This window comes from Podarcis muralis, chromosome 3 (genome assembly GCF_964188315.1).
Source record: "Podarcis muralis chromosome 3, rPodMur119.hap1.1, whole genome shotgun sequence".
NCBI lineage: Eukaryota > Metazoa > Chordata > Lepidosauria > Squamata > Lacertidae > Podarcis > Podarcis muralis.
In genome coordinates, this window is record NC_135657.1 from 78,090,519 (window position 1) to 78,117,689 (window position 27,171).

At 41.0% G+C, this 27,171-nt stretch overlaps 1 long non-coding RNA gene across 1 annotated transcript in view; it reads right to left on the minus strand.

The window, feature by feature from the left end:
• Positions 1–6,349, minus strand: part of LOC114593963 (uncharacterized) — an 82,790-nt gene extending 76,441 nt beyond the window's left edge. The window contains exon 1 of the long non-coding RNA XR_003705836.2: positions 6,262–6,349. This is a non-coding gene — a long non-coding RNA (uncharacterized LOC114593963). The remainder of the gene's footprint in view (positions 1–6,261) is intronic.
• Between the last annotated feature and the right edge of the window lie 20,822 nt (positions 6,350–27,171).

Genomic DNA, 27,171 nt, shown 5'->3' on the forward strand with positions numbered 1-27,171 from the left:
CCCCTGTTCAGCCTATAACTGAAGAGCTGCTCGTAATAAATGAGCGATACGGCTGAGTGTCACCAACCTGCTGTAACATTTAATAGATATTCATAACATGTATTAATCATATGCCGTTCTGAAGGGCTGCGGTCCTGCAAGGTACCAGGCACCTTCAGCTCCCACTCGTGTCAGTGGGACTTGAGATTTGAAAGACGAGGGCCTCCTGCCCTCCAGAAGCTGCTCTTCCCACTTCCTTCTGCCTCCCATGTGTCATGATATAACCCCAGACAGAAGGAAGGGAGCACACTCTGAGGAATAGCTACTAATGGATTCAAAAAGGAAGGTTTTTGTCTATGGTTCTTCAGCAGTTGGTTTCTTGTGCCTGCATAGGTAAGCTGCCAAGGGAAACTCCATATTGTATTCATTTCAGCTCCCTAAGGCTAAACCCTGGGAGAAAACCTTGATGGATGCACTAAGTTGCAGTTCAGAGGCAGGGTGTCTGCTATGCATGCAGAAGGCCCCAGATTCTATCCCCAGTATCTCCTGCCAGAAATATTGAAAAGCCACTACTAGTCAGTGTAGACAATCCTGAGCTAGATAAGACCTATGGTCTGACTTGGTATAAGACAGCTTCCTATCTATGTACCTGCTTTGAGCCCATTTTAACTCTAGCTCTGTTCATGCATTTATGCAGGACACTCATAGTAGCAATAGCCCCTCCTCAAAATTATGTCCTATTGCCATGCTTCCCATGGCCTTTCTATGTTGAACACAGGAGTCTAAAAAGGGATAGCTTTGCATCAGTAGCTGTCCACACAAAGTCCTCCACAGTGAATATCTGAAGATCTAGGGTAACATGGCAACAACAATATAATGTTATTGGTGGAGCCAGAGGCATCACCCCACTTCTGCTGCTTCATGTGAATAGGGCTTTTGCGTACTTTATATCACCTGTGTACCATTGTGGATGCAGATTAAGCTTTTTTGGGGGGTCTTAGAATCCCCCTCAAAAAAAACCCATTCCTATGTTTTTTGACAATTCAAAGCCACTCTTACTTTGTGCCACACTGTGTCCCACCCTTTGTTTCTGGTACATTTATGAAGTTTATTGTTTCTATCTGGGGAACCATACTGCACATGTACCGTACAACTTCCAGTATGGTAATGGCAACTGTGGAGGCTGTCTGAGGCTGCACTAAGACACCAAGAGGAAACAAGAATTGCAGGACTAGTCAGAACACAGGGCAGAGCTGCCTAGTTTATATCCAACACACAAATACTACAAACCTGAATACAAACCCAGGCAAACCTTATTACAACATAAGTAGTTTTAAAGGTTCAATAATTAAACATCCTAAAGTTTCCTTATCCAGTAATGTAAAATATTGCCTTGCAATTAAAATGAATTAAAAAGGGATAGAGATGATAGATAGATAGATAGATAGATAGATAGATGATAGATAGATAGATATAGATATAGATAGATAGATGATAGATTGATTGATAGATAGATAGATGATAGATAGATGATAGATAGATGATAGATAGATAGATGATAGATAGATAGATGATAGATGATAGATAGATAGATAGATAGATAGATGATAGATAGATAGATGATAGATAGATGATAGATAGATGATAGATGATAGATAGATAGATAGATAGATAGATAGATAGATAGATAGATAGAGTTGCAAAGCATTCCTTACAACAGATAATAGTTCCCTTTTCGCTATTAGGGTAACTGTGTTCTAAGGTGATTAATATTGTATCCACTATAAAACAAAGCAGAGGGAGAACAACTGGGAAAGCTCAACCCTAATTTGGACTTGAAAACAAGAAGAGTCAGACAGTTTTAAAAATGTGCCCAAGATTTCCAGGGTCATCCACAATTAGATTCCACAATACGCTTATTTTATTTATTTATGGTGAAGTCTTTTCCTCTAGCCTTTGGTCCTGTTTGAAACCACCTTCCCCATGGAGAACTCTCCCAACCTTAGAAAGCAGGATTGAACTATGCACATCAACTGATGCATGTAGAGTTCAATTCCCCCCAACCCATGAGCTAACTAGTGGACGGGACCCCCCCCCCACACACACACACACCTATCAATCACCTGACATCCTGGAAGGGTCCACGAGGGCCATCTAGTCCAAACCCTTGAAATGCAGGAATCTTTTGCCCAACATGCTCTACCAACTCAGCTAAATAGTTAATTAGCATTATGATGTCAGATGATGGTCAGGTAGGTGGCCCTGCCCACCTGTCAAAGCTGACCCATGGAGTAAGGGCAGATAAGAACCTGGCCTGCTGGGTCCAAAATGTTATACATCCCTGACAGTGGTCTTTTATTGGAGAATGATAGAACCTTATATTTATTTCTATGGATTCTGGAATATACATCCTGTCATATGGCACCTCCATGCACTCAGAGAATTTAACTACAATATAAAGTATACACCATTGCCTTATAATGGTGCTCTAAATAAAATAAAATTTAAGTAAAATTAACCCAGCAACAATTTTGCATTTCTGGGTAAGGGATTTCATAACAGGATATTGCAACTCAGTGGACCTCACTTCTTTTCTCCATCAATTCAACAAGCAAAGGATAAGATTCAGCATGTGCCTCCTTGAAATATCTTAATGTGCTGGCTAATATACCTTGGGCCTAGTCTATTGAGCTGTTGGATTTGTGCTATTGGCTTTAAAAGGGTGTTTTAAAAGAGTGAATTGAATTGTGAGAGCCAGTAGAGTTCTCTTTATGCCAATGTTACAAGCTCTCAATACTTCACTCTTTCCAATAAGCAAATGCTGCATTATGTACAATAGAAGTCTCAACACAGTTGCTCAGTACTATCCTCTACTGACCACCAGGTACCTTTAGGTTAGGCATGGGGAACCATGGCCTTCCTGGTGTTCTTAAATGTCTACTCCTGCTGTCATGTCTATTGACCATGCTGTCTGGGACAGATGGGAGTTGGAGTCCAACAACACCTGAAGCTATTGACTAAAATAAAAGTATTTAGGATCCACTGTCCCCATGAGCATTTTTAAATTAAGAAACATGCATAAATAAATTTCAAAGTCACCATGTAGCAGCATGAAGGATTTCTTGCATGTATGGATTTGCCAGTGAACATACAGGGCTCCCATAAATGTAAGGATTTTTCCATAGTCTTTGATCCACATTTGCATGTTTATTGTACACCACTTACATTCAAGTTAATGCAAGAGTGTATGGTGCTTTGGATCTGAACTTTTGCCATGAATCACCATATTTGCTAAGTGGCCTGTAAGTTCCTTTTAGTTAAAGCTCACTGAGAAGCAAAATACTCAATGCACCTTAAATGAAATAAGAACAATAACAACTGTGCAATTGTATTTTTATTTTAGGGAGAAATCTATTATGACAATAAGATCAAACCCAAGTCAGGTTTAAAAACATTTCTATTGATTTAGCGTCTTTATCTGTTTTCTGAAAGACATTCAATATAAATCTCCAATTATACTGATAGTTATACTTAGCCCAGGATAAAAAGTCATATCTGATTCTACCATGATCTCACCATCATCTAAATCCTAACTTAAGCAACCAGAAGAAAGCCATGCTCTTTCAATTCTGTTTTAATATATGTGAATTTCTTCTTCCACATAATCAGAGACACCTAGACTTTTCTTTTCTTTTTACCTTTTGGCCTGCTTTACAATTCCATTATGCAAATTGTCAGTAGGACTCATTGTGAGAAAGAACATAATAATAGGAAATGTGCTATCCAAGCTCCATATAGCAAAAAGAAAATGATATATTAACTAGCAAAGTGCGGGAGAGCTATATAGGGTTAATGGTGGTGCTCGATGCTCAAACTGTATGATCTTCTAAAGACAGAAAAATATTTCCAATTGGAAGACATTTTTAATTGAATTCCTACATGCTTGTAAGTGTCTACCATCTTCAGAATGTTGATAGGGCTAGCTCCATTCTTTTTCTTTTTTTTTAAGTGAAATGAGGGGAACCTGAGATTGCATGCAAAGAATATCCAAAACTATTCCTTTGGGAATATGTGTCTACTCTAGATGAAGAGACAGCATATGCACGAATATTTCCCTGGGGAAATATGTAAGCTGAGCTTTGGACATCCTGAGAGGATAGGGAGAGGATAAAGGCTTTGTTTTCAGACATTTGAGGTGAATGCGTTCAGGCTAAAAATTGAAGGGGGCAGGACAGTGTTCACAGTCCTCATCCAAATTTCCCCATGCACACCAGTGCCAATTCAGACCTTCATCTATTAAGAGAGAAGTTCTGAAAGGGGGTTCTAAGGACATCTAGGTGAACATACTTAGAATCTCCCCTCAGAACTTCCTTTTCAACACAGTAAGGTCTGAAGTGGAACTGGTGGACTTGTGGCTTATGTGCTCTCACCACTTTAAGTTCAGTTGCATTCAGGCAAATGCCCATACAGGTGAAATGTCTGAAACTAATCCATGATTAGTAGTACCCTACAAAAGCAAGGTCAAATAATCTTGGTTGGTAAATTTGTGCAACATAAACAGAAAGGCTATTTTATGGTGCTCTAGGGCTCTTAAATAGCATCTGGGAAGTTTTTATTTCCCTTTGGAAATTAGAGATTTTCTATTGTCTGCTATGGCATCAGAACTAGGGATGAAGGCCAACAGAATTTATTCAGAAAAATATACTGTGATAAACCCAGTGGTTTAACTGTAATAGAAGCTTAATCCACCCTATAATATTAGTTTAACTGATGTTAAAATAAACTTAATCTATTATTGTTGAAAACGAATAAAGTTACTTAGTTCAGTGGGAGTTACACCAAAGTCAGGGTGCATAGGTTTCTGCAGCGGCAAAAGAAAAAGGTAACAGTTGGTATAAGGTATGAATTGGGGTGCTGAGAGTCCTCTTCCATTAATGTTCCCATTCCAGGAATGTCAGAATGGGGAATTAGCCCTTGTAACCTTATGGTGGTATTTAAAAGAGTTCTCCAAGAGAATGAAACCTGACTCCATGTGTCACGTGCCAAAAGGTGGTTTCTTCAAAGAAACTGGAGCAGAGACCCATTCTGCTATGGACAATAGAGTTGTCCCTTTCTACTCCTCATGTCAGAAAATATCAAAGGCCAAATGCGACACCAAAAAACATAATAATTGCCTCGCTCAGTGATGAGACTGTACTTTGTGAAATTTTTCCACTCAGTTATGCCCACATGATATATGATCAAATGCAGTATGCAAGCTGCTCTATTGGGCTCTTTTGGCTGAATGTAATCACTGTGAAGCCGTCTACTATGTTAGGCCTCAGGCAGACTGAGAGGGACAAACGGGCTCCATTTTTTTCTGTTTTCCTGTCACATCTCATCCTCTCTCTCTCTCCTTTTCCTTCATCACCCTTTCCCTGAGCAATGACATTTGAGCTGGGATAAAAACAAGAGAAGCTGGTTTTGTTCCTACTGCAGAATGGGAAGAAAAGAAAGCCTTATGTGGTGTTCTGAGATTAATACCTTGCCTGTTTTCAGCTGTCAGATTTGTTTCTTCTGTGTGGTGAAATCATATCATTCTATCACATTTTTTATTATGAATGACTATTTAAAGCCTTGAACAGCCTGATGGAGGGGGATTCCTATCCCCACCAGTCAAGGCATGATATCAAGAACTGAGTAACTAGCTGTAGTTTCATCTGGATATTTATACTGGGCATCCTATCAAATTCCACTCACCCTTCATTGACCCCTTTATCTTGTGCTAACTCCTCACGAATCCCAGTAACCTACTGTATTATCCTTGCAGAGAATTTTACGCTCAATTATAACTATCACAACATCTAAGATGGCCTGTTTTACAGAGCCATGTTAAGCAATCAGAAGAATTAAATGGCATTTGAGGCTGGCTTTCTCGGTAATAACTGTTCAAAAGAAAAGCTTCCATATTTAAAGTATTAGCAGCTGTCTGTATTATCGCTATATTGGGATGGGAGGAAAGCCGGAAATAAGGAAAAGATTGCACGCTTTATTTAACAAATTCACCAAGAGATTGAAAAACCATTGAATGAACCAAGCTACAGCTCAATGAAGCAATGTATTTGAGCCCATGGGTGTATTGGGTGTGCATGGTGTCTTACTGTGAGCATATTAAGTGCCACAGACAAAAAGATATGAAAAAGTAGGTCTGCAGTTGTAATCACAGTTTTCTGAAAAAGAAATCCCATCCCGCAGAGAATGGATTAATAAAATATAGAGGTTTATGGTCATGTCCAAAATTACCTGTCAAATCTACAAATGCAATCACCCAAATGGCTCTGATTGTTCCCTCAATATGTGGCTTCTGTTCTTCTCTTGTGTAGAAATTCCTAAAGGGAAAAAGATACCCCAGAGTTGTTCAAATGCCTATCTTTAAACTGACTGCAGTGAGCTAAATCAGAAGGGCTTTTAAAGGTATTTTTGTGTTCTAATTCTAAATCTAGCTTCCTCTTTTTTAAAGTAACAAATGCAACAAACAAATAGCCATTAGGAAAGCAAATTGTTTGTTATTTCAAGGTGTGCTCAAAGTAGGTAGGAAGCTGAGAGCTTACCAGATGAAGAAAGAGGAACATATGATTGCATTTTTGGTCTTCTTTGTCCCACAATCCTTTTTGTATTTCTATGGCTGGATTATAATGGTGTACTTGGAGCAGCTGCACAATGATCCATGTCTATAAGAGGGTCCCATATTCTTAGCTGGAAGGAAGGAAGGAAGGAAGGAAGGAAGGAAGGAAGGAAGGAAGGAAGTCCCCTCTTGGAAGGAAAATTATGAAGCAAAATGTACATACAATGTACAGTTGTACAGTTTGCACAATTAAAGTGGATTAAAGCATTCTGTCACCCAGGCACAACAAATCCATGTTTTGCAGTTAGGAAAGTGATGAGAAAATGCACTGGAAAGTTTGAGGTGAATTAATGATTGACAGGAAGCACTGTTATTATTTTATCACCTACCCTCCCTTCACCCTAAGGTGCTATGTATGGATGTCATGCAAGTGTATAAAGAATGACACTCATTAATTTATCTACAAACAAATTGGAATGAATCCTTAAAAAGAACAAGCATATCTAACCTCAACATAAGCTTTGAAAGTAAATCAGGATAAATGCTTGACGAAAGCTCTTGGTGGAATTCAGAGGTTCTTACCTTTGAGTAAATATTTGTAGGGTTGGCCTGCACAACTATAGCCTAGGTAAATATAACCTCCCCCCTCCCCCCCCCCAGCTTTTTCTGCTTTAGAAGACTTCTGGAATAAAAGTCTTACTTCTAATCAGAAGTAAACTAGCTTGGCTTATGCCTGTTTTGTTGTTATTGTCAGCATTTCTTGCATTAATAGGTTCTGTATTATAGCTACAAAGCTTATACCACTTACTTTTTAAGTGAAAACAATTTTTAAAGGATTTCATATGCTAAAGAAGATACAGGTTGTGTGTGTGTGTGTGTGTGTGTGTGTGTATAAACACATTTGGTTTTCAGCATAATAATATCTGACATTTATATAGCATTTTAGAGTGTTCAAAGTCCTTCACATGAATTTATTGCCACAATCTTTGCAAAAGCTGCATCAGGTCAGTATCATTATCCAGAATGGGGAAGGCAGTGGGGAGTGAGGCTGAGAGTATCTCACCTAAGGCCATCTGTTAAGTTCATGGCAGAGAAAAACTGTGAACCTGTGACCAGTAGCTCTTTCATGCTAAAGAGCTTCTTACAGCTAGAGGTCAGGTGCACTGAGAACCTCTACACATTTAAGCAGGCAAAATGCTAAATAAGATACATAAAAATACAATACAGAAGATTGCTGTGCTGAATTCAGGATTTGAATTTAAGTGCAAAAAGGGACTTTTTGATGAAGTTAAAAGTTTCCTGAGAGCTACAGACACACTCACAATTTTTGAGCCAATTTGCTGCTAGTCACAGATTTGCATAGCTATTGCTTCAGTCCCATTTGTAGTGACCTTTTTCGTTCTGGAAACAGTGAGGCCATGGTGTAGTTAATCACATTTGGTTAAGTGATGATGTCACTGCAGTCAATTGAAGCTATTTGGAATGGGAGCATTGCCCCCTTAGTTTTATTTATCATCTGTGATGTCATCATCTTGCCAAATCTAATTGACTAACAGCAACCCCACTGCATATAAATATATGTATTTATTTACTCATTGCTTTTTAAAAGCCATTTTTACTGGGATAATTATTTTCTCTGCCAATTTTTACAGTACACAAAGCAACTTTGTAACATTTGTAAGCACTCATGTGACAGTGGCATTATGAGACCAACATGCCATGTTCGATTTCTGGTGATGGTATATTTCCAGATTTGATTAGTACTATCCTATCCCTTGGGCAGAAAGAAATATTGATGCAGACGCTGACCTGATCTCCACATTAATTCACAGACGGAAATGTAAAGCAATTTTTTTGTTTCAACAGTTTGTCAGGAAAGCCAATGGCAGCTGTCAACCATGACAAGAAAAGAGAGGAAATGGAAAATAGGGGATCCTACCCCTACTATCAGGAAAGAAGGCTGTGAAATTACAACAATTTACTGTGATGTGTTTCAATTTTTCAGTAACTAATATATAATTGTATAAGGTAAAGGTACCCCTGCCCGTACGGGCCAGTCTTGCCAGACTCTAGGGTTGTGCGCCCATCTCACTCAAGAGGCCAGGGGCCAGCGCTGTCCGCAGACACTTCCGGGTCACGTGGCCAGCGTGACATCGCTGCTCTGGCGAGCCAGAGCCGCACACGGAAACGCCGTTTACCTTCCCGCTTGTAAGTGGTGCCTATTTATCTACTTGCACCCGGGAGTGCTTTCGAACTGCTAGGTTGGCAGGCGCTGGGACCGAACGACAGGAGCGCACCCCGCCGCGGGGATTCAAACCGCCGACCTTTCGATCGGCAAGCCCTAGGTGCTGAGGCTTTTACCCACAGCGCCACCCGCGTCCCCATATAATTGTATACAATATTATAATCTTGGTTAAAGAAATTAAATCACAAGGAAGAAGGGGTTTTGCTGCACTGATCCTGCATGCAGGCTTCCGATGAGTATCTGCTTGACCACTGTGGGAACAGGATACTGAGCTGTATGCCCCTTTGTCCTGATCCAGCAGGTCTTTTGTTATGCTCTTACTACATACTGATATACCAGCTAGGCCTGTAAAACTGAGATGATATCGCCCCCCCCCCAGCCCACCACTTATAAAATAGAATGAGTTGGAGGGTTGTGGGTTGTACCCAATAGGTGCCTGGGTAGAAAGGAACTTCTGCACTGGGTCCCCTTTTCCTAATGGATCATTTCCATCTTCCTCAGACTGATTACCTTGTTTCCTAAGAAAGAGGTGGATTTGGGCGAGACAACAGGTTCCACTGCACTGAGCACCAAGCCTAGGGGGAACCACAAGGTGTCACGACTATGACTTAGTGAATTGAGCAGAATGGAAGGTGAGAGGTGGGAGTGTACACCGAATTTTGGCCCTGCACAGAGCACCGCTGAATTTTGAAAGACCAAAGTCCGCTCATTCCCAAGACCCTCAATCTCTGTGATAGCACTCTGACTTGGGAGTGGGAAAGCACTCTCATGTCCCTAAGACCTCATCCAGCAACTTCACTGACTCTCTCTGGTTATCTTGACTCAACAAAACAAACTTGTGTCCTTAGTGCCAAGAGCTTGCGGCACTGAACACATACAACATACAACACATACACATATACAGAATAGCTCCCACATTCCTGCTGCCACATTTCTACCTGGACATGTATTGTTGTTGTCTAATGAGCTTCTGGCTCCTTGCCCTACTGAAAAACTCACTTGTTACCTTGATGCTTTGCACTGGGGCAAGACACTTCCTCAGCTAAGAGTCCATCACTTCCACTAAAGACAGAGCCAACATTTGAATAACTAGTTTTATTATAAATATAGCCTTCCAAGTACTACAATGTTTTTACACAAAAACCAGGGTGCATGAAAGACATAGTCGACATTGTGGCTATTACTTATGCAGAGCCAGCTATCTCTGTGATGCATGCTAATTGTCTGCAAATATTTGAATACGAGAAAGAAAGATTACTTTACAACAATTCCAAAAGAAAATTATAATAATGGAACATTAAGGCTGCCACTGAGAGTCAGAAGCTGAATACTTAAGACTGCAACAAGTAACTGATGATACTTCCTAGCCAAGGAGATGTGGTGAAGGTGGTGGTAGTGGAAGCATTTGTTATATGCTCAGGCCTCAGGCCCGCCCCCCGCCCCCCCGCAAAAATGAAGTCAGCAAGCCTCACTGCAGCTAACAGCACTGAAAGCGACACCACTGTAATGCACTGCACAACATTCTTGTTGCCTCCAGAAGCCCCTTTTTTTCAATGTGAACAGTGGGAGTTAGTTTCATCTGATGTGTAGATGAAACGTGGGGCCATTAACAATTTTGCAGAACAATTTTGTGTGGATCTTTTCACAATGAGGTGGATGTCAAGGAACTTCCAAATTCTAGAGTCAGTCTGGCTGGCTCCCTATTGTAAGAAGTCTTTGGGTGTCAAATGCTAATGCTCAGTGTTAAATATTGAGAGAGTATCTACCAAATGTGTGCATCCAGAAAAGTTTCACTGTTAAACTTCAGAAAGGAGTGTTTTGAGAAGAATTAGGAGGAGCAGTTTCTCCCCTTTTTTTCTTTCAGCCTTAGTATTCATCAAGTCCCAGGTGTTTCTGTTTCACAATTTGGACTCTACATAACACTTTTAACTTAGCACTTACTTGCGGTAAACTTGTTGTGTAGAGAAGACCCCTGAAACTTAATTTGATTTCTGAGCAAGTTTGGAGTACATAGCTATCTATTAAACAAGGTCAGAAAGAATTCTGAACGGTATACCAAGTTATCTTGAAGTTTCTTTGTAATGTTTACTATGTTTTTCAAGTTCTCGTGCACTGGAGGAGATGGAAAGGGAAGCTACGTCTGCCCTTTAATATTAAACCATGTAGCTGGGTGGGTAAACAGTGCGAGCAGAGATGGTACAGTGAATGCCCTTGGGAAGGGCTTGTACATAGCTCTGACATGGGAGAGTTATTAAATCTTCGACCCAGTCAATACAAATACATTGAACCAATGATTAATCAGACTGGGGAGACAAAGGAAATAACAGTGTGAAAAGAGAATTCTGCACAAGGTTGCTGAACCAAAGAAATGTATCACAGAAATCAACTACGCAGTGCCATTATTTCACAAAAGCTAGCAAAATGTTAGCAGTGCATACTTAAAGTATTGCCAGTGTGATAGAGGAGCATTTATGCTTAGATCAAATCTTTCTTTTGCACGTATTTGCATTCTTAGTCAGCAAGCTTCACTGCAAAAATGTTCAAAAAGCAGAAATGCAAGAGAGAGCACAGCTTCATGTTCCTTTAAGGTTCCTAACTATCCAAAAGAAAACAGCAAACATGGAGAAGAGACAAGGGAATGAGAGGGAGGAACTAGCTGGAGTTGGAGCAATGCTGCAATGCACACAGTGTTTCCACAAAGACTAAAACAGCTTGAGGTATGAAGACTGAACAACGTGGACCAAAGCACATACCAGGGAAATTAATTGAAACAATAGATAAACTTGAATATGGCTGAAGAGAAGGGCAAGATACTCAAGGGGAAAGCAATTTCCGAGACCGAAGTGAAGATGCTAAGTGATGAGAAGCATGGCAAATCAAGTTTGTTGCACAGCATAGAAATGGTCTAGGGACGTGGGTGGCGCTGTGGGTTAAACCACAGAGCCTAGGACTTGCCGATCAGAAGGTTGGCGGTTCGAATCCCTGTGATGGGGTGAGTTCCCGTTGCTCGGTCCCTGCTCCTGCCAACCTAGCAGTTTGAAAGCACGTCAAAGTGCAAGTAGATAAATAGATACCACTCCAGCGGGAAGGTAAACGGCGTTTCCGTGCACTGCTCTGGTTCACCAGAAGCGGTTTAGTCATGCTGGCCACATGACCCGGAAGCTGTACTCCGGCTCCTTCGGCCAATAAAGCGAGATGAGCGCCGCAACCCCAGAGTCGGTCACGACTGGACCTAATGGTCAGGGGTCCCTTTACCTTTACCTTTATAGAAATGGTCTTAGGAAACAGAGGGGCTTCATTCATTTGGGGCATATTTGGAGCTTAAGTATCCCAAGGAAAACTGTGGGGTGGCAATATAGTTCCAGGTGTAAAACAGAGGTGGGGAATACTATCCCTACTGACGACATGGCTCCTGTTGGAAATCAGTCATACACCTGAGCCATGAGGGACCAGTAGCTATTCGGACTAGTGTGGACTGAGTGATTCGAGCCTGTGCCCACAGAAACTAGTATGAACCTCCAAATGAGATGTTTCTCCAATGCAATTCAGCTCACCCAGGAATTGCATCTGATAAATTAACCATTTTCCTCATGGAGAGAGTTTGGGGTTTTCCAGGTTTCCCATTTGAGGGAATTCATAGTTTCACCACCATGACTTTCCCAGTCAGAGGCCATCTCTACTCTTATACTTTCCAATACTCCCACATGCACACATCTAAGCAGGTGTTTTTCCCATATCCATAGCAAGTAAATTATCCAAATATCCCAAAATAAAGGCCACCTGGGAGATAGAAGACCCAAGCAAAGGTCAGAAATGTTCCAACAGGCAATCAGGAACAGATTTTTTATAATCCTTTCCAGACCCCATTAAAAGCAAGCAGCCATAGCCCAGAGTACTCCATCACAAAAGCTGTTGGCTGAGTATGCTACCCTTCTGCCTGCCCAACTGTACTAAGGCAAGGTAGAAATAGAATTTTTGTAGGTCCCACTCATGTCTCTCATTAGAATTCTCACAGGAGCCCATGGCCAAATTTCAGGTATTGTGAAACTACGGGCAAGTGCCACAAAACTTCCCAATACAAAGCCTGATCGCTACAGCAGGTTTGTTTACCCTGTGGCTATGAATCATAGAATCATAGAATCATAGAGTTGGAAGAGACCACAAGGGCCATCGAGTCCAACCCCCTGCCAAGCAGGAAACACCATCAGAGCACTCCTGACATATGGTTGTCAAGCCTCTGCTTAAAGACCTCCAAAGAAGGAGACTCCACCACACTCCTTGGCAGCAAATTCCACTGTCGAACAGCTCTTACTGTCAGGAAGTTCTTCCTAATGTTTAGGTGGAATCTTCTTTCTTGTAGTTTGGATCCATTGCTCCGTGTCCGCTTCTCTGGAGCAGCAGAAAACAGCCTTTCTCCCTCCTCTATGTGACATCCTTTTATATATTTGAACATGGCTATCATATCACCCCTTAACCTCCTCTTCTCCAGGCTAAACATGCCCAGCTCCCTTAGCCGTTCCTCATAAGGCATCATTTCCAGGCCTTTGACCATTTTGGTTGCCCTCCTCTGGACACGTTCCAGTTTGTCAGTGTCCTTCTTGAACTGTGGTGCCCAGAACTGGACACAGTACTCCAGGTGAGGTCTGACCAGAGCATGAGGATGCTGGATTCCAACTCCCATCAGCTCCTACCAGCATGACAAATGGGATTCAGGGATGCTGACAGTTGAAGCCCAACAATATATTAGGGAACAAAAGCTAGCCACCCTTGTCCTACGGCAACACTCTCCCTCCCTGCAGACTTTACAAGAGTGTGTAGAAGAGGAGTCTTTTTTGCTAGAACCCATTTTTCTTCAAGAGCTATTTCTGCCTGCCATTAGGTGTGCACTCTGTTCTTCTTATTTGCCTTCTACTGATATGCAGTTCTTGCCAAAACCCTTCCAAACAAATTGAAGGTTAGGTGACTTGTTTCTTTAATGTCATCAGTGCATTAAACATTTTCTCTCTGCAAAATGAATTCTTCATACCTATTCCGTGAACATTAATTTAGTTGAATTTGATAGTGAGAGCACAGTGACATTGTTAAAGTTAACGACCCAGTGGTTTACAAGACAAGACACACATCACACCAAATTGATTGCATTAATTGTTTTATTGAGTAACATCAACAAGAATGTGTAGTTCCCAATGTCCTCGAGCAAAGGCTGTGTGATTCCATTAATAGTGAGAAGTGTGTCCAAATTCATTAGGTAAGTGGCACTTTTTTGTTTATGAAATCTGTAGATCTAAGTAACTAAAACTTTTAGCTTCAATACAATAAATACATCACATTATTCATCTCGCATCTCATCTTGCACTGAAAGGCTCATATAACTCCTGCATGCAAATTTGCTTGCTGTGGCAAATAGAATTTCTGTGTGTAATCTTCCAAATCAGGAAAATAAAGAGAAGCAAATACCACACTTCCTTAAATGAACTTTGGTGAATATTATGGATCCAAAGATGTGTGTATGAACTCTGCTTGTGCAAGGGAGTCTTACCAAATTATCCCATCCTGCTACAGCCTCCCATTCCACACTGTTCCAGCATATCCACCAACCATAAATAATAGCTTTGGGGAGTGCAAGATGAGTCAGGAAAGCTGCCTTGCACACAAGGAGCACCAACCATATCAGAATGGAGAGAAGGCAACACAGGAGCACAGGATCAGGCCCACAGTAAAGAATAATCCAGATTTATTTATTAAATGTTTTATATCCCATCCTTCCCCCAGTCTGAATCACAGGGCAGTTTTACAACAATACTATATAAAACACAGCACAACAGTAAAATATATTTCAAAGCAATGGTTTTTTAATAAAAATAAAAAACCAATAATTATTGTCACAGCTGATAATGTGCAAAATCACAGCATGGGAATACCTTTATCAAGATCCAGACACATGATTTCTAGCACACCAATATAATACAGATTCAGTATCTGATTCCTTATTACTTCCTTGGTGTGCCACTGCATGAATATAGCCTGCTAGCAGACAGAAAAATGAGGAAGTATAGTATTGGATAGCAATTCTCAGAGCTCATATACACCAAGGATCAATAACCTGTTGACCTCCAGATGTTGTTGGACTCCATTCCTAGCAGCCTCTGCTAACATGGCCTGCTAACATGGCCAATGGTCAGGGGTAGAAGTTATTGGGAATCGAGGTGTGGAGAACCTTTTGAACTCAAGATGTTGCGAAACTACAACTCCCATGAGCCCCAGCAAGCACGGCTAATGACCAGGGGTGATAAGAGTTATAGCATCTGGAATACCAGAAGTTCCACACACCTCTTGTAGTCCATCAACACTGGGAGGCCCCCAGGTTCCCTGGCTCTGAAATGTACAAATACATGTTTACACAAATGTATGTCAAGCACATTTAAGATGCCCCCTTTGCTAAGTAAACTGAGGAAGCCATGCTTGTAAAATTCCATTCACCACACTGCATAATGTATAGCCCAGCGGTCACAAATTTTGACTTCCCAGGCACTTGTCAACCTCCCTGTCTATGCAATCCAAGGCACACAATAGAAGCAAGTTTTATCAAGCCCCTGGTGGGCTGTCATGCCAACGCAACTGGCAAGTCCATAGCCTGTTGCATGTCTTCTATAATACCTATATAAAGAGGCCAGAAGAGGTGTATCCATATAGAAGTCTGCCACCATTTCCCTGCTCCCAAGGCATTCCACTTCTGTTTTGTGCTCAGCCAGAAATTGATTCCTGCGCCTGCAATTTTAACCCAGACAACTTTCAATGATGCAGCAGAGTTTGGAGACAATTCCAAGAAAGAGAAAGAGAGATCATTTCAGAAAAGGATCACAAACAGGAAATGTGCTGGCTGAATAGCAAGCCTCAGCTTGTGAACTAAAAATCCATCTCAGATAATTGACATTTATTTGATTGAAACAGCAGGGTGCCCTCCATCACCATGGGAGGAGACCATATGGAAGAACAGTAAGAGTGGAGATAATGTCTGTCTGCTGAGTGTGTCAATGTGTTTAGAGATTATTCACAGGGCTCTAGGGATTCCTGTATGGTAATGTTTCAGCTAAATTGGAATCAGATTAATTGCTCTAATCTAATTGAACGACAATGTTTATCAAATTATTGCTCATTCACCACATGATATTGCAGAGTCATTATTCTTTGAGTTGAAATAAATAATAATAATAATAATAATAATAATGAAAAGGATCTCTTGTCGTGCATCTGCTCAAGAGCTCTGAAAGATTGCTGAGCCCTACGCATGAGTGTTAATGTAGTTTATAACTCTATGAGGTAACAAATAAATTAGAGGCAAAAGGTTTACAGATGATAAATCTGCTGTCTTTCTGTGAAAATGCTTCTTGTTGCATAATGCAGCCCTAAGTTAATTAAACTGTTTTTGCAGAGCCGAGTTTCATTTCATTTTAAGTAAAGAATATTTCTTCTCAGAAAATTAAATGTTATTTTTTTGCAGCAAGCAGCATAAAAAAACTAAATTAAAAAGGCACATTTTAGTTCTGCTACATTTAGTTTTATTCTGCTTTAATTTTCCTCCCCCCACCAAATGATACTTTCAAATTTTATTTTGTAAATTACTTTGTAGATAAATGTTGTTATAATTTTCCTGGAAACCTTCATTTAATTCCTGTGTCAGGTAGATTAAGAATCATGTAGCTGGCTGGGGTCGGTTGCTAACGACTTTAACATCTGGTCCTGTGTAACACAGTATCAGAAGAGAAATAAACATCACCTCTCTGAAGCTGCTGTTGGTATTTCAACAGAAGCCTCTGTTGGGGCCAATTGGAGCTTGCAAATAGCAGCTTAAGAGAGGCAGGAACACTCTCCAGTACCCATTATCCCAAGGCTGTTCTGGTCTCTCAGTAGTTGCTATTTCCTACACTTTCTTTTTTAATGCACATGAATTGTATTCATGCAATAGACCAGTGTTTCCCAATCTTGGGCCTCCAGCTGTTTTTGAACTACAATTCCCATCATCCCTGACCACTGGTCTTGCTAGCTAGGGATGATGGGAGTTGTAGTCCAAAAACAGCTGGAGGCCCAAGGTTGGGAAACACTGCAATAGACATCGTATCAAGTTTGCACTAGTTCAGCTCACAGATAACAGGAAAACATTGACATGTTTAGGATGTTTTAGGATTTGATGCCTCAGTCTGCGTTCAACGGCAATCAGGAAGGATGGCCTTTCCCTACACTTTGAGATGTGTGTCAGAGCCTGAGTGGAAGAAAAATGACTTGGAGGAAGAGGTTGCAAGATGAAAACAGCAACCAGAGGCAGGGTTCAGGCAAACCACTTTTGCAATGGGGATTGACTCCACTGCCTTAAAGTGATGGTCAGCATTCAAAGACGTGGTTCATAGGCTGTCAAGTTTGACCCTCTGGTATTCAAGATCAACAAGAAGCCCAAGCAAAACTATCCTTTACCCCACCCTCTTTAATCACCAACACCTACCACTTAGTGAGTATTGAGTCAGGTTGTATTCTTAAACATAGCTAGCTTTGTCTCCTGCCCTGAAAATGTTTTCCCCACCCCAGATGTTACACGTGAAAAGGATGTTGTCATTTATTTTGCCCTCTGAGTCACAGAAAGCCTCTTCCACTCATGAGACTATTGTTTCCAATCTAGCAGAAGAGTGTTGCATGAGAGAAAACTCACCAGCTTTACACAGAGATGCTAGGGATTGAACCTGAGAGCTTTTGTATGCAAAGCAGATGCTCTATCCTCACAGGAATACTTGTACAATACCTTCTAAAATGTGCAGGGGGGGTTTCAATAACCTTTTGCCGCCACTAAAGTGGGTGGCCATAGTAAAATCTGTCTTACTCACCATGTTTCTTGTACTGTGATGCAACCCCTGATACATTGTGGCACTTCACTACAAGGAGCCTTCTATAGTCATACTTCGGGTTACAGACGCTTCAGGTTGCGTTTCTTCGGGTTATGGACCCGCCGAAACCCGAAAGTACCAGAATGGGTTACTTCCAGGTTTCGGGGGTCGTGCATGCGCAGAAGTGCTGAATCGCAACCTGCGTGTGCACAGAGGCACCGCTGCGGGTTGTGAACGCTGCGGGTTGTGAAGGTGCATCCTGCATGGATCACGTTCACAACCCGAGCGTCCACTGGACTAACTAGCGCTTGTGCAAGTGTTCAGAGGAGAGCACCAATATACAGTATTTCAGTCTTCTACTCATGGTGCTTCATATCCTAGTCACTGAAAAAAGAGTTTGCCTGAGGGGTACCAAGCAAAGGTTAAAAGTTAGGAGGGCTTACTTTCAAAGACCATTCAGAAATGGTCTTTGAAAGCAAGTGGTGAGGAATTTGTGACCCTCCAAATGTTGTTGGACTCCAGTTTCCATTATCCCTGACAATTGGCCATGCTGGCTGGGGCTGGTGGTTATTTAGAGATCAACAACCTCTGGAGGGCCACAGATTTCCCCATCCCTACCCTAAGAAACTTCTCTGCCTTTAGAGCAGTAGGTAATAGTGTCAAGATCTGTTTGGGAGGGATTCATGGTGTGCGTTTAATTTGCATTTATCATTTTTATGATGCACTCAGTTAACTTAAATATCTCATTTAAATACATTTTATTATTCATATTCTTTACACTCTTCACTGCAGTTATTTGGAAATGATTCAGAGTGGCTGCGGTAATATCTAGAGAATCATAACAGATGGCAGCATTGGGAAAACACACAGGAAGCCCATTTGTAGGCGGAATATATAGCTTAATCTATTGTCAACACAGAAAAAGGAAACATTCTGCTGTGTAGGTGACTTTGTCAGGCATCAAATTAAAAGATTTGCAAACTAACATCAGAAGTGGCCTTTCTGAAGGAAGGGATTACTTGAATCTTATTACTTACTTTAAATTACTTTTAGCGTTAGAAATGCACAGCAAGCTTTTCAGACTTGTGAAGCAGTAAAGGGTAGTCCCTGATGCAACAAGCCTTAAGCTCAATTCTGATTTCAGATCAAACAAGCACATCACCATGTAGGATGGCGGCAGCCACCTTTGGGATCAAGCCTTAAAATGCCAGTGACAGGATATGACACAATACAGCTTTATCTTGTTTTCAAATGAAGGTCAGTTGCTACAGCTCTAGCTCCAACATTACTAAATTTAGCCCTTGATAAAGACTACAACTATCCTGTTGTCTTTTGGGGGAAAATTACAGTACTGGTCTTTCTTAGCCAATCATATCCATTGGAGGGAGGAAATGGAATGATAGATTGTTAAGGATATTAACAGCTAAAGATGCTTCCCTTTGGTTCAGCAGCTTCCTGTATACTAAGGCAACAGCCCCCAGACTCAAGAATCCTCAACTGTCTTAGTTCACATACAGAACAATCCTATTCATCCATACTCAGAAGTAAATCATGCATTCTTCAATGGGAACTGCTCCCATGTAAACAGAGATAGGATTGCTGTCATATGGTGGTATCCAATGGTGACGGTCCACGATCAGAAGGAAACCCACCAGTGGAACAGCAAAGGATAAATTTTTGGTGACCCTCCCTTTCCCACATTACACTCCCTCCCAAATGTGCTCCAGAAAGTCCTTATGGAGCACTGCTATCACGTCTATGGTTATCCAACCAGAGGGTCAGAAGGAGTACCTTCCTCAGCACACCTTTATGAGCAGGTGAAAAATGCTTCTTCATCTCCACACCTGGGAAGAGGAAAGTACAGCATAGACTGATGTACAACCCTCCTCTCAACTGCATGAACTTTCTTCATAAATTTTGTATATTTAACTTCTTTTATATAACAGACAATGACACAATGTATTAAGAGTTTGCTTTGTTTGGTTTTTTTTTTAAAAAAAGGCTGCAATATGTATGTATTTTCAGTTTTGCTATAATTTCCTGTTTCAAAAATAAAACTTAACCAGTGCTGTATCTTGGGAAATATAACTACTCAACTGAACTGAAAGATTCCATATAGCTATTCCAATCCATCTGCTAAAAATATATTGGTACCTATGTTTTTTAAAGTCCATCTCATTATTAAACCAGCAAGATGGCTCTAATCCCATTCTATGCACATGACTATACATTATAATTTGGCTATATTAAGATGTAACTCATGTTCAAATATGATAGTACAAAGCATTCCAAGTCTGAATACTATAAACTGAAGGATGCAGGTGAAAGGCTAAAGCTGTGTAGGAAAACTATGGGAAACAGGAATAAATAAAATATGCTATGATCTTGTCTATTAAATTTTCAGTTTAACCCTGTTTTTTACAGCTGTATTGACAAGCCCCTGAAAACAACGTTCTAGGAAACCCTCCTGCCAGGATACTGAACCACTGACCTCAACTGGGAACAATCTGGGAAAATTCAGCTTATATCCTATGTTAAACTCACCATTATACAGTGATACCTCAGGTTAAGAATTTAATTTGTTCTGGAGGTCCATTCTCAACCTGAAACTGTTCTTAACCTGAGGTACCACTTTAGCTAATGGGGCTTCCTGCTGCCGCCACGCCACCGGAGCATGATATCTGTTCTCATCCTGAAGCAAAGTTCTTAACCCGAGGTACTATTTCTGGGTTAGCGGAGTCTGTAACCTGAAACATCTGTAACCCAAGGTACCACTGTAATTCAAAAAGGAAGACACCTGTATTTTCTGCCTCTGTGTGTCTTGTGTGGAGTAAAATAAATAAATGAAAGAAAACCTGTTTTTGAATTGATTTGCCCTTTGTCACTGCCACAGATATGTTTTCCAAGTTATGACAGGTAGTTGTAATTCTATTAACAGCTCATCAACTTCCCTGTGAAATCGATCTATGTTGAGTTAGCTGAGTCTTCTTAAAGGGGCTGATTTATAGCTTCTGCCAGTTTTAAAGGGCGGGGGGAGAAAGAAGCACTTCTGCCTCCACTGTAATCAAAGCGCCCAAACAATGTCTGCAAATGAATAACTTTTAGCCCTTACTGCGGGTTGTCTTAGTGGCAGGTGAGCTATGACCTAGGGCTGGCAGTTTTGCTGAGAGGCCTGCTGATGCTGGCATGTATAAATGATTGTCAATTTCCTTTATTAATTTATCTTGCCACCTCATGTATAAATGAGAAGATTTCATTCCCCACCAACACCTTAAACGTCTCCAGCATCAATCTACCATGTTTGCCTAATTTGCAATTTTGCACCATGCTGCACAAGCAGTCAGATATGGAGAACTGCAGAAAATACATTTCGATGCCTGTCCTTTCATGCATATTGTAAATGGGGGCACACAGGTGAATTTTCAGTTGACAGCACTTTAGTTAAGGTCATGGAAAGAGGTTATCATAATACTTCTTTTTATTGAGTGACATCAAGAGGAGGGTAATGAATCACAGTGATGCAAAAGCCAACCCTGAATTTTAAGAAGTAGCTACTTGTGTTGCATTAATTAATTAATTTTCAAGAGATCAAGCAAATTGTTCAGCTTTTTTTTTTTTAAAGACAGTAGGCAATTTATTCATCTCCTCTTTGCTGATAAAATATTCAAAATACTAATCTTAACTTCAGCAACTGAAACTACAGGTTGCACATCCAGTGCAAAGTATCATTTGACCCTTAGATACTCATACATCTGCAGGGTCTAGAATGATTTAAAAGTGGATGGAGTACTGTGTGTTGAGATTTTTGTATTTAAGGGACTAGATGGCCCTCAAAGTCCCTTCCAATTCTACAATTCTATGATTCTATCTATATGGATCTAGTGGGCTCTACAGTGGGCTAAACTAGGATATTAAATGTATCCAGAAGGGTTTCTCCTTTACACATGAGAACACACTATTTGCTGGCGCCTGTGTTAGTTATATTGTACCTTGATGAAAAGCCTCAAAACCTCTAGGTCTCCAAATAGCTTGAGGAGAGCATGTGTCAGCATTAAGCACATAAACTTTTGGCTTTACTACAACCCCTCTGTATACTGCAGTGGCACAAATAGGCTATTAAACCAATTTAATCAGTCAACAGACAATTTGCCCAGCCTGGGGAATCCCCAAATTGTATTGGGGCAATATGGGATCTGGCTGCTTAATTCAAATTTACAGCCCATTTTCACTGGCTTAAATAAGGGCAGGCTTTTCCACAACTCATGTTGTGCTGGCTTGAAATACGTTGCACTCTTTCTCCTAAAAATTACCGAAAACTCATCTTCTAAATAGCATTGAGCCCAGAGGAGAAGATCTATAAAGGTTACCAAGCTGGAATACAATGTCTTCTAATATGAACCAAGAAAGTCTTTAAACAGTTACCCATAGGAAATCAGTTCAAACTCCTAATTAAAAAGAACTATCAATCCCCTTTCTTAATAGAGCTTTTATCACAGGGGTGAGTCCCCCCCCTTTAATTGAACATAAGGAAAGGGATCAAAAATAAAACTGCCAATATCAAAATGCCTTTAAACAAGTATGTGGAGCAACTACACTTGGAATACTTTGTACAGTTCAACTGCAGCATCACAAAAAGGATGCTGGAAACAGTCCAGGTAATTTTCCATGAGAATGGAGCAACTCCCCTTACAAGGAAAGGGTTAAGGTCTTTGGGACCTTTTAGTTCAGAAAAAGGGCAAGTAATCAGCAACGCAACAGAGATTTACACAATTATTTATGCTGTGAGGAAAGTTGATCATAGTAAAGTTCACTCTCCCTCCTTCCCACCATCTCACAATATTAGAACCCAGGGTCACTGAATGAAGCAGAAGGATTAGAGATTTGGGACATACAAAAGTACTATTTCACACAGCACATTTTTAACCTATGGAATTTGCTACCACAAAATGTGGTCAAGGCCATCAACTTGGGTATCCTTAGAAGGAGATTAGACAAATTAAAGCAGCTATCAATGGTTACTACTCATGATGGCTACACATGACCTCCAGGACCAGAAGAAGTATGTTTCTGATGTATCAGTTGCTGAGGAACAGCAGCAGGAGGGGGCAATTGGCTTTATCTCCTGCTTGCAGGCTTCTCAGAAGCACCTGTTTGGCCACTATGTGAAACACAATGCTGGACTCAATAAGCCAGGGGTGAGGAGCATTAACTTAAGACTATTAAGTGTTGCATTCCCTTAGGGAAAATCTGCCAGGGGCTGAATGCTGGTAGTGGCCAGTGCTGAAGCCTATGGTGGATGGGGCCAGAGACAAAGGTAAATTAGATTAGACCATTCCTTCCTCCCACCTCTTCCTGCAATTCTTTCTTTCTTTCCCCTGCCCACTTTACTGGACATACTGCTTTTGCTAGAGCTCTCAACTTATCAGCTGTTGATAGCTTTTGAATGTTAAGTTTGCTTCTACCTGAAATCAGGTTGACAGCAGCAGAGTACCCATCCCAGATATAGCCTCTGGTTGCCTACATCTGAGGTAGCTTTATGTTCTTATGGCTTCTTTATGTTCTTTATGTTCTTAAGGCTTCTACTCATTTATATTTAACAAGTCTTGCTTTAAATTCAGTAGCAGGTAGCAGAAAGGAGAGTCATCACTTACCTGACCTCCTTTCCCCAGCATCACTGCACTTATCAGAGGTAGTGTGGCAGTCATCCCTGTGCAAATGCTTCAATGGAGCCAACCCAGCATTCTTGTCGGTGCATTTGCACTGCACTGGCTGGCCCACTGCCTTGCCCATCTTCCTCTCCCTTCTGGTCAGTCCAGCAACACTGATGATAGGAGGTTAGGTAAGAATCACCTCTGCTACCTCTACTCAAATATATAATAGTGAGGAGACTCATTCAGTGCTCCTTGGTGTGGGAATACAGATGTTTTATAGGTTAACAAAAGTACCTCTATTTGCATCTTTGAAACGTTGGAGGGCCTGAGGTCCAAGCTGGAAAGCTTATGTCAAAAAGCATTTCCCTGATAAGATTAGCTGAGATTCCCAATGGCAGTAGACTCAAATAAGTAAAGCCATTCTTCTTACTTAGTTGTATCCACCTCAAGAGTAGACCTCTTGAAACTGGTGTGCTGACTAACTTGAATGCACTGATTTCAGTGGACCTACACTAAAATATGGCTTAGTTGGATACAGACCCTCTGTCTTCTTCCAGGCTTGTTTCAATCAAAAGGCCATACCCTGATGCATATTATCATTCAAATTGTACCTGAGACTTAATTATACTCTCTTGTTTTTATTAATTCCATATCTGTGAGATGTACACCTACACAAATATTATGCTGTGCTATTAGTTGGTGAGCAAAACAACATAATTAAGATGTATAAAAACATCCTCCATTGCAAGTAAATATTTTCTTTTTAATTATATTATTACCTGGTTTTATGCGACTAATTACTGGAATTTGTTATATAATTGACTCAGTAAGGGGAAAAATTATCCAAGCAGCACCGCTTCAAAACAGCATGAACATGGTAATAGATTCCAGTAATTTTAATCTAACAACCTATGGGTCTGTGTAGAATTTAGTATGCTCACAAGTTTAGTTTATCATATTCAAATTAAATATTAATCGATGCCTAGTTCCTTTGGGAGACGGTTACTGCAAAAGATAAAGCAATTCTGTTGTAATGATAGACTCTACATTCATATAAGAAAGGTCGTAGCTCAGTGGTAGAGCACATGGTTTGCATGCAAAAGGTTCTAGGTTCAGTCCTGGGGTCTCCAGATAAGGCTGGACAAAATCCTTGGAATGTCGCTTCCAATCAGTGTCAACTATACTGAGCTAGACAGACCAATGGTCTGACTTGGTGCAAGTCAGACTCTGAGGTTCCTTCACTATGCTACGACTGCAACAACAGATGCATTGTTGTCAGACTTGGGCAGGTGTCTAGAGTCTGGGATCATCTAGACGTGCATTTTCCCTGTGCCTGAAAAGCATGGGTCCAATTGGTTTTTATGCCTGTCCTGTGCCTTCTAGACACGGATCCGAGTAGTTTTGCCTTTGCCTTGTCACTTTCTCCAAGAAAAAAAAACACTAGTGCTAATATCAGTGCAAATGTCAATCTGGGAAAACCCAATTGATCTTTGCTCCTATTCAGTGGTAAAGATTGGGTTTTCCCAGAGGAAAGTGGTGGGGCAAGCACAAGTCTGGGTGAGCCCCACTAGATTTTTCCCTATCAGCAAGAAAAATCCAGATGCTAAGAAAATATAGTACTTTTACCCAAGAACTGGGTGGGCCAGATTTGGCCTCTGGGTTTCTGTTTCTCTTGGTCAGCATGAAATTGTGTTTGAGTGGGAATATACCAAAGGGCTATATTGGCCAAGAAGTGAAGGTACTGCCATTACTTACATTGCTGCCTTATGATAAAGAAATCCAATGATTTGTCCCTGATCCAGACAGAAAGTTAGTACGGCCCTGTTGCACAGAAGACAACAGTAGCTTCCGCAGCTAGGAGCAAAAGACACAGAGTTCCTCCACATAACACAGCCAGAATAACTGCAGCAGTGGAAGTCATGTCATACCCCTTCACTGGCCTACCTAGGAGAGAATGGCATGCACACAGGTGGACTGTCCAGCTATGCACAAGAGCAAATGGAATTGTTTTCCATTTTTCCAAGTATTTACATTGCTGCCCTGAATGCCACAGATACCACAACTCACATAACTTCTCTATCTAAAGACACCAGTGCCAAGGTCCCCACGAGCCCACAGAGATGACTAAACCAACCTCAGTGTAACTTGCTTGTCTTCATAAACCTCTTAGGTGGTAAGCAGAACTTACTATGTATCTGGTGCAAAAATGATTGCCAGAGTTGGTGGTCAAATACATTGCCCAGCTGAGCTCTGTGGAAAAATTGCAAAGCTCACAGAATCTTGCACACTACACTGCCAATTGCTTATTTGGACTCCAAGCTCCCCTGTTCCCCACTCCAGTATATAAAACTAGAGTTTATACATAGTAGGGACACAAAAGAACTCACGTCATTTGTTCAGCCTATGTACTTCAAGAGTTTCCTGTGTTACTCAGGTTTTGATTTCAATTAAGCCAAGGAATCAACTGCTCATTTGTATCCAAGAGAAAAGGAGATAGGTTTATGCTGAACACCGTAAATTGTCTTGCCAACATATAGATTAGCCACTGTCATCACTTCATCAATGTTTTGCACTAATGAAAATATAAGAATATCACCTTGCTACATATAATAAGCTGATTATTAGGATCATGAACTATTGATTAATGAAAACCTAAGTTGATTCTGGGATCAAATGGTCCTCAGTTCTTTTATAGTTCAGAATTTGTGCAGGGTTTTGAAAAGAGGAAGACCACCACCCTTGACAGGGAGCCTGATAAGAGATAAAATGAAAATACAGATTGAAGACCAAGACAGGATACACTACATAGTGAAGAAGAAGAGTTTCCCATGTTTCTGCAGTTTGTTTCTCCCCAAAGCACTTTGTAACCATGGTGTAGGGCAGTGTGAGACAGAACCTTGCAACCTCCATGTAGCACAGCATTTTAGCCACTTAGTCTCTCTACAATCTCCACATTAAGACCTCCCAGGATTTAAAAAAGGGAGAAGTTACATTTCAAGTTTCAATATGAAATTGGGGGCGGGGGGGGGGGCTTAGATATGACGTGGAAGAAGCATGGTCAATGTGTGAAACATAATTCATTTTTCAAGCTGTCATATTTCATATTATCCTTGCATGATTACACTTAAGCTCCCTAGCTAATTCACTCTGGAGGGAAATGCTCTACAAGTGAAAGGCATATTGGTTTGATGGTAGTTAGCTAAGATGTATGCTCCTGTAGTGGAGTTCACAGCTAGAAAACAAGGACCTGTCCACACACCAGTTTTGCTAGCACAGGCAGTCTTGACTCACCAGGTATTTGTATGGATTACAAAATGGATGTGTGATGAGGGTAGGCACAAATATAGTCAGAGACAAGTCCCATAATCACAGGGCTCCTGTGATGTGGAAAATTGTTAGACTATATCCACAATTTCCTGTTTGGCACAATCTATCCCCTGCTGCCTACATACAGAACTTTATCCTTATGCAGCTCCGCATGCACAGAAGATATCAGCATTGGCGTTATACTGAGTTCTCCCCCTACTGACCTTCTGCCCCTGCACAGTGCCAGAATCAGTCTAATGTGCCCAGCCATCAGCAGTAACATGAGCGCCTCTAGCATGTCACATGCAGTCATCAAGCACAGTCTCTTCTCAGGCCTACAGTGTACTTGAGTTGGGAAAGTGTGACTACTGAATAACATGTGTACTTTATTGGAGGGTCTCAAGTTACTGGCAATAACTGGGTATGTTGTAGTGTACCTGACACATCCAGCTGATGGAATAGATCAGTATGGAGATCACTGGTAGGGAGGGGTGGCAAGGTGGACCTGGCCCA